The sequence below is a fragment of the Mytilus californianus genome, unplaced genomic scaffold (genome assembly GCF_021869535.1).
Source record: "Mytilus californianus isolate M0D057914Y unplaced genomic scaffold, xbMytCali1.0.p SCAF_9, whole genome shotgun sequence".
NCBI classification, from domain to species: Eukaryota; Metazoa; Mollusca; class Bivalvia; order Mytilida; family Mytilidae; genus Mytilus; species Mytilus californianus.
The window spans coordinates 40,319,669-40,329,302 of record NW_026262745.1 but is presented as its reverse complement, the minus strand read 5'-3'; positions in this window follow the sequence as shown (position 1 = coordinate 40,329,302).

Here is a 9,634-nt window from a genome sequence, read left to right as displayed (position 1 = left end):
TTATTCTTGATTCTATATTTTTTGGGGCTTATTTTCCTGATTCTTTTTTTTTTTTTTTTTGCTAATTTTTCTGTAGTATTGGCCCATTATTCTCTATTCTGCAAACTGCAGACCATCATGATTGATTTTGATTAATTACATCTAGGCCCATACCACTGTCAGCAAATTATTAATTCTTTCCTAGGGTATCATTTAACCTAGTATACAACAGGTTTTTTGGCCTCTAGGCTGACGGCTGATGGCAATGATGGTAAAAAAAATTTATTCATTTTTATTGGGTTTTTTTTTTTTTTTGGTCTTAGGGTACAACCAGCAGGATTTTTTTTGCGGCATAATATAATGGAATATTTAGAAGGCATCTAATCAGATGTTAATACAAGAGGCTCTCAAGAGCCTGAATCGCTCACTTGTATTCCAGAGGAGAAGATTTTTAAATGTTAGCAAACTTGATGAATAAATTGTGTAAAATTGTCTTTAAAGGGCAATAACTCCTAAAGGGGTCAATTGACAATTTTGGTCATATTAACTTTTTTGTAGATCTTACTTTGCTGAACATTATTGCTGCTTACAGTTTAAATATATCTATAATAATATTCAAAATAATAACAAAAAACTGCAAAATTTTGATTAAACTACCAATTCGGTGGCAGCAACCCAACAATGAGTTGTTCGATTCGTCTGATAATTTCAGGGCCGATAGATCTTGACCAATTAAACAATTTTACCCCCTGTCACATTTGCTCTAAAAGATTTAGTTTTTGAGATGTAAGCCAAAAACTGCATTTGACCCTTATGTTCTATTTTTAGCCATGGCGGCCATGTTTGTCGATGGATACAAACTTCGGATACAATTTATAAACAAGATACCCTAAGGAACATTTAGTTAAAGTTTGAAGGTAATTGGCCCAGTTGTTTCAGAGAAGATTTTAAAATAGTTTACGACGACAGACGACGACGACGACAGACGACGGACGACGACGGACCCCAAGTGATGGCATCAGCTCACATGGGGCCCTTCGGGCCCCGGTGAACTAATAACAAAAAACTGCAAAATTTTGTTAAAACTACCAATTCGGTGGCAGCAACCCAACAATGGGTTGTTCGGTTCGTCTGAAATTTCAGCGCTGATAGATCTTGACCAATTGACCAATTTTACCCCCATGTCAGATTTGCTCTAAAAGCTTTAGTTTTTGAGATATAAGCCAAAAACTGCATTTGACCCCTATGTTCTATTTTTAGCCATGGCGGCCATGTTTGTCGATGGATCAAAACTTCGGATACAAATTATAAACTAGATACCCTAAGGAACATTTAGTTAAAGTTTGAAGGTATTTGGCCAAGTAGTTTCAGAGGAGAAGATTTTTGAAATAGTTTACAACGACAGATGACGACAGACGACAACAACGACGACAGACGATGGACAACGACGGACGCCAAGTGATGGCATAAGCTCACATGGGGCCCTTCAGGCCCCGGTGAGCTAAAAATGGCTCTGTAGAAAAATTTGCATGGGGATATCCTTATAGGTATATGAATATTGCCAGAGATATGACTCTTAAAAGTCCAATAACTCCATAACCATCAAACCAGAAAACTTTCAGAATCAAAAGCAAGCCTTCATCAACCAATCCCAACAACAGTGTGAAAGTTTGTAGTAATTTGATCCAAGCATACTAGACCTAGTGTGTGACATGTAAAATATTGCTGTTAATCTGATGATTAAAGACCCTCTGGAATGACAATTGGGAACATTTTTTAAGGTAGCACAATACAAAGATTTTATACCTCCTATTCCCCAGTTTTAAAATGCTGTAACTTTCTTTATAATGCTTGAAAGTTTGTAAAATTGGTATTTATGGATAGCTAACAGATTACTCTTTCAAATCAATGCAATGTTAGTATTATACAACAATTATGTAATTAATTATAATGTTAACTGTGTCTACAAAATTTTACAAGAAATTTCCACTTTCAATTGAAATTAGCTTCTTCCTGGTTATCCCGAGAGGGTTGATTTTATTATATGTTGTTCCTAGGGCCATTATCTACAAAAGGGTGTCTCAGATTTTGGATAGAATGTATAGATCAAATTTTACACCTAATCAAATATTATCTACTTTTATGTGGTAAGGATGTTTACACTAATTAGAGATTTATGAGAGAATGGAATATGATAGCGATAATTTGAGACACCCTTTTGTAGCTCCTGCTGTGTTGATTAAGATTTCGTTTAAATTTCCTGTATAGTTATAGAGATGAAAGAGCTAAATTCATTCAAGTGAACTGACCAAGATTTTGCCATTAATTGCATAATAATTGATTACATAATGATTGCATAACAAAAATATTGCCTTCATTTAAAAGTTTAATCTTTTATCTATCTATATATACCTCTTTTATTAATTTATATGCAGTCTTAAGAAAGTAACAGCATTTTAAAGGTTGGAGATCGGAAGTAAACAAATCTTTGTATTGTGCTACCTTAAATCAATACACTTCTTACTTTTACCAATTCCAGCAATTGTGTAAAGTTTCCAGTTATTCCATACAAACATACTCAAGTTATGGTAAAATATGTGAAAAATTTACTTAAATCTGACAGTTAAAGTCCTGTAACTCTAAAAAGACCAACTTTTGAAAATATTCTATATTCTTTATTAGGGGACGACCATTTGATATTCTGGGGGGGGCCAGGAGGATTTGTTTTGGATCGGTTATTTATTTTTGTAAACTAAGAGGACAGATTGTCTATTTTCTGCACTATTGAAGCAAGATTTTTCATTTTCATTAAAGCAAGGGACTGATTATTTATTTTCACAACTATATTTATAATATTCGAAATACAATTTTTAAATTATTTGTTTATTATAAATAATTCATGTATAGTCAAGTCATTATGTACCATTTAATCAGAAATAATTAGTATCCTCTGCAGAAACGAATATTCTATATCCCCCAATGCATATACCTGTATTGCATACATACACAGTATCAAAGTTTGGTTGTAACTAAGGCTCTTTTTAAAAGTATTGGCAAACAAGTTTCGCCGAGCGGAGCGAGGCAAATTTTTTTTTAAGGGTTTTTGAACCGCTGAAGGCCCAAGAAGCTATAGAACAAATGATGCAAAATCATGCCTTCTGGGTGTTCCCCAGACCCTTTCTTAAACTGAAAATGCAAGTTCTGTTTTAATAATTTTATGACAATATTTTGGTCTCAAAGCAAAATCACGTTATAGATTCAGTGTAAGACTTAAGTTTCTAGGAACAACATCAAAAGACAAATATGCATGATAAAGCAAAAATGTAATTCACATAGTTAAGTCTGTGGCTGCTGTGTTTTTTTAAACTCATGATCAAGTTAGTAATAAAATTACTAAATTACAAAATGAATGCAACACTAACAGAATACAGAAGGGCAATCAATGAACAAAAGACAAATAAATAAGAAACATTGATCCCGAAAAATCAGGGGCTACGTCTGAGGGAGAACAGAACTTGCTTCTTGCAAGGCTCTCACAGTGAACATAATTTGATATGGAGACAAGCGTTTGGTTTTGAAATTTCCTACATGAGGCATTTGTCTCAAAGTAGTTACGGCCCTGATTTAATAAAAGTGAGGTAAGTGTTCCTGAGACAATAAACCTCAAGTTAAATGAAACCAATTTTCTGACATTTCAAGTATATTTAAATAATATTTATACTTTTATTATTAAAAGATATGGGAAGTGTTTCCCGATTTTTTTTTGGAAAAAAGATGAATTTATGAAGAATCTGGTGCCATCTCATACTTTCGATTAGACCTGCTGAGTTATTTATTTTCAATACATTGCAAGTCAGGTAATTTATTTTCAAACTACCACAGAACAAACCATTTATTTTTGTGATTATCAAGGCTGAGTTATTTATTTTCAAAATCCTCCTGGCCCCCCCCCCCCCCCCCCCCCCCCCCCCAGAATATCAAATGGTCGTCCCCTTACCTTGAACTTTACAGTTCATCGGTGTCAATACAAATTTTCACAAAGTACACAAGTAAACAGACAGAGAATGTTCATGTAATATTGTCTCTGATTTTAAATGCAGTAAAAATGTATTTTCCTAAATTGGTTAACTGTTTGATGTTCTTTAAACTTAAAAGTTCAATAAATTTAAACACACTTGGTCTAGACCAGTAATATTTCTTAATGAATTTTACTCTAAGTTCCTTATATTTCGGACACACTAAGATGAAATGGAATTCGTCTTCAATACGCTGACGGCAAATTGTACATATACGACGTGACAACTCAATACTTTGGTAGCGTCCAGTTTCTACTGCTAATGAATGCGAAGAAAGTCTTATTTTTGAAAGAGCTCTTCGGTACACAACAGGAATATATTTTGTCAAATAAAATTGTGAATCAAAACTGTTTATAATGTATTTATAGATACGACACTTGCTACTGCTATCAAGTAACGAATACATCTCCTGTTTTTTAATATCTAAAAGTCGTTGTTTAATAAGAGGGAAATCAATCTCAAATACGAGGTCTGATTGTTTAATCCACATATCTCCAAATCCAATATTGTTTAGTTCATCTCTGATTAACGTTGCCCAATTTACAAGTTTTGAACGTTTTCGATCAATATCGATACACATTTCTTTATATACGGAGCTTAAAATACAGTTATTTGTTGACAGAATTTTGAACCAATATTTAAAAATTGGGATTTTCCTTTTAACGATCATTGGAAGTCTTCCTAGTTCCATGTATATCATAGCAGAATTTGTAGACTGTTTAACACCAAGTTGTCTTTTGCAAAAATCCAAGTGGACTTTTTCGACATCATCACCTTTATAAAATCCCCAGACTTCGCATGCATAAGAAATTACACTACCTACGTACACATCAAATACAGACAGGAGAGTTTGAGTATTTAAATGGTAATTTCTTGACGTAGATAACATGGCAAACATTGATTTTCGACCTTGTTCAGCCAACTTCTTCTGTGTAAATAGAAATTTTCCATTGAATTTTAAATTAATTCCTAAGTAACAAAAGTCATTGACCGTCTCTAAACTCTCATTATTGTAGAACCATCTCTCACAATCCTTAATTACACCTCCGTTTCGAAACACAACTACCTTAGTTTTGTCAATGTTAACTGTTAAATCGTTTTTCACGGTATATAGTTTTAATGAATTCAGCATTGACTGCAGACCTTGAACGGTTTCCGAAAATAGCACCATATCCGCATACATTAGAAGAAAAAGACTTAAATCTCGCATCTCAAGCGGAATGCATCCATCGATTAAAAAGGACATTTCACAGTCATTCACATATAAGGAGAAGAATATAGGCGATAAAACCTCGCCTTGTGGTAAACCGATTTGAAATTCAAAAAATTCAGAGTACGAACCGTTAAAACGAACACAAGACTGTTACTTCGTACATAGAGCGCACAACTGTCAATAACTTTCCACGGATTCCTACACGTGAAAGCTTCATCCATAGTTTTGTACGATTTATACTATCAAACGCTCTCTTGTAGTCCACAAAACAGCAGTATAGTCGTTTCTTGTCAGATAAAGTTCTATTTATTAGAGAATGCAATACAAAAATTGCATCTGCCGTGCCATGACTCTGTCTAAATCCAAATTGTGCGTCGCTGATAATGTCGTTTTCACATGCCCACTTTAGCAGTCTTTGGTTTAAAACAGCTGTAAACAATTTGGCTAAATTGCTCAAGAGGCTTATTCCTCTGTAATTATTAGTAAAATTTATGTTCCCTTTATTTTTATAAACCGGTATGACTATTGCTTCGCACCAAGACTTTGGAAAGTGTCCATTCTCGAGAACAGCGTTAAATAACTCTACTATAAATGGAAGCAAAAAGTCGCAAAGTTCGATGAAATATTCGTTAAGCAAGAGGTCAAGACCATGGCTTTTACTTCGCTTCAATAAATTAATAACCTTCTCAACTTCATTGTTTGTTATTTCAGCATCTAGTTCATCGAAAACACAACAATTAATTTCTTCAGTTGATTCATTGTCCGAATCTAAATTCATTTCCAATCTAAGATTTTTGAAGTGCTTATAGAAATCGTCTAATTTCAGATTACTTTTAAGTGTTTTCTTTTTTGGCTTAAACTTTGCATAAAATAATTTTGGGTTTGTTTTGCGGATTACACTAAGCATGTCACCTTCTTGTTTCATGTATTGGCGTTTCAGATAACGTTCCTTTAATTTGTATGTTTTCTTGCACTCATTTAATGTTTTATGATTATATGTAGAACTGTTGCTGTTAAACGCATTCAATGCCCTGATGTAATTTCGACGTAAAGTTTTCAACTCATCTGAAAACCACGGTTTATCAAAATTCAGCTTTGCGTTTTTGTGTTCAGATTTATGTCTTGTGGTAACTTTACAAAAAGGTTCAGCAATAGCCACAACCGCTTCCGAAAAACATTTTACACATTTGTCTATATCGGCATCTGATGATTAGTCACGATTTTCAAAGCACGAGTTAAGTAGATCATGATTCACACGGAAAGACTCACGAATCTCGGATTTATTTTCGTCTTTCCACTTAATCACTGTTAATACGTCATTTTCTGGTATACAATTATATCTGTTATTTACTGTTGTTGCTTGTACGGAGTCAAATTCGAAGTGCAGTGGAGCATGGTCCGAAAATGTCGTAAAACTACATACAATAAACTTACGAATCAATTCAAAATTTTGTTCCTGTGTAATAAGATAGTCATTGACACTAGTTCCGTTCGCACCACAGTATGTATAACCGTTTGTGTAGCCTTCGCTATGGCGTCCATTAACAATTCGAAATCCGGATGATTTGCACAAAGAAAGTAATTTTAAACCCCATGTGTTAATTTTCAAGTCAGGATTTACTCTAAGGGAAAGTTGTGAATCGGCTGAATATGAAGTAAGGTCAACAAGAGAATCCGGCAAGTTGTCTTCTTTTATGTAATCGTCATAAGTGCTTGTCCGACTATTAGTGTCCCCACAAATAAAACTTATTCCTTTTGTTGAGTAATTTTCTAAGACGGATTCAAGATCTTCAAACAAATCATTTACATCGTACTGTTTGTAGAAAACCGATTTATACGGCGGAATATATACAAATACTAGGTATCTATCTTCATCATTTTTCAAAAAAATTGATTTGTCGATTTTTATAACTATTATAGAGTCTTGTATAATTTCACATACAGAGATTTTCAGTTCTAAATGTTTCTTATACAGGAAAACCATTCCCCCACCTTGAGTACATTTCGAACGCATACGCGGTACAATTACTGGACAACTGAATTGGTCCATAGTAAAATTGAATTGTTTCTTCACCCAACATTCACTTAAAAACACTATATCATATGTATTCAGAAAGTTAACAAATTGTTCGTTTTCAAGTTTTTCACCTAGACCACCGTTTATGTTCCAAGATAAGATTTTGGTGGAGGAAACAGTTTTGTCATTCTCTAGTCGTTCCTAGTTCCATACGCCTTTGACTTCAGTGTTGCCCCCGATGTCATTCACGGTTTTTTCAGCAAAAACTCTTTCCCCGTCAATGTAAAGTTTATCATTAATAAGGACGGCTTTCTTTTTTTGCAATTTTGCTTCCTTATAAATCGGTACAAGGCGTTTCCGGCGGTCGTTTACGTCTTTTGGGTACTGTTGGCTAATTCCAATATTAGTATTTTTCAACTTGTAACTATTCGACCGAACTTGACTACATGAATTTGAGTCCTTAAATCGAACACTGATAGGTCTTGTCTGTCCCGCGTTCTTCTGTCCAAGACGACGTGCTTTTGTAATTGTATGTTTAATATCATTTAATTCTAGTTTGTCATCACAAATACTCGCTACAGTATCAATACAATTTTCGGACGTATCATCCTCGGTCTCAGAAATTCCGTGAAACAATAAATTGTCAATGTATCCATGACATCGAAGATCTGTAATTGTGTCAAAAAGTTTTTTATTTTCTATCTTTATTGCATCGTTATCACGTTTCAAATCTTCAATTTTTGAATTTACCGTCTTAACATTTTCTACCGTATCTTTGGAGAAATTATCCATAGAGTTTTCCGAGCTTAGCTACACGCACAGATAGGCTTTTCACCTCGGTTGACATACCACTTAAAGAATTTGAGATATTGTTTAACATCATAAGGATTTGGTATACCCAAGGTGGGGCTGGTGATGCTGTTCGAAATCCGAGCATTTGTTGATTTAGTGGAGGCGGCGTCATTGATTGGTTTAAGAAAAAGGGGGGTGGCGGCATCGGTGGAGGTGATGCATCTTGTTGCATTGCTGCATTTTGGTTTTGATTGACTGTATTAATTTGTTTTTTCTGTGAACTACTAGTTAGATCTGCGGGATCACAATGTTTATCTACAGAGTCATTTTGTTCATTTTGTTCATGTTGATCACTGTTTTCATTGTTACTTATGTTACTACTGTCCACCATATTTTCCGGGTCAAAATATAGGCTTTCGCACAAATCAATACTTGTATGTTCCAGTTTCTTTGGTGTACTGCTTTTACGTTTTCGTTTCTTACATCTGGGTGGCATTGATTATAATATGGTCATTAATTTTCACTTTTTGATAACAAGACGTATTTGGAAAGTTAAACATTTGACATTTCTCTACACTGTACTAACCTCCGCTGTTTACATGCTTAGGTGCGCTCGAATCCAACAGCAGCTTCTTTTTATTTATCCCCACAACATTGTAAAGTTTTGAGAAAGTTAGTCCAAGGATACTGGAGTGAAGCAGTGATACTGGTATGTGAAAAGTTGCCTTTAATCTAGCTGACGGTTAAAGTCCTGCAACTCTGGAACAACAAACCCAAAAATTTTCAAAATCTACACATTCCTATACTAGTATACCATACAATTTCCATCATGTTTGATCAAAGCATTCCCTAGTTTTTGTTTGACGTGTAAAAGGATGTCAGACAGATGGACCGACAGACAGATATCAATATAACATAATATGTCCCATCCATGACGGACATATATAAATGGCTATACTGTGGATTCATTCATATTCGTTGGATACCAATTTTCGTGGATTTCGTGCGTACAAGGGAACAACGAATTCAAATGTTCAACGAAATACAAGTTTTCTACAGAAAAGTATGCAGACTTTTCCAAAACCACGAAATCAAATATCCACGAATATGCAAGTTTTCATCAATCCACGAAAATTGGTACCCACGAAAATAAATGAATCCACAGTACATGTCAACAAAACAATACACCAAAAACTAAAGACAGAGCAACATGAACCTCAACAAAAACCAGGTGTGAACTCAGTTGCTCCACAAGTATGACAAGGGTCAGCAGCTCCATTAGTGCTCCCTTTAAATGTTCTGTTAAAACTCCTTGATAAATATATTTGGAGAAGTCATCACAGTAACAGACTTATTAAAGTTTTGACTAACCTATAAACATCACAAAAGTCATTGACCATCAGTACATGTAAACTCTCTATTAACAATAAAATGAGTACAAGGCTTTTTCATATAAAGGATAGACAAAGCTGGTATTGACAGTAACAACACAGACATTGAAAAGTGAAATTGCACAAACCTTTCAAAAACAAAACTAAGGGTGAATTTAGAAACTCT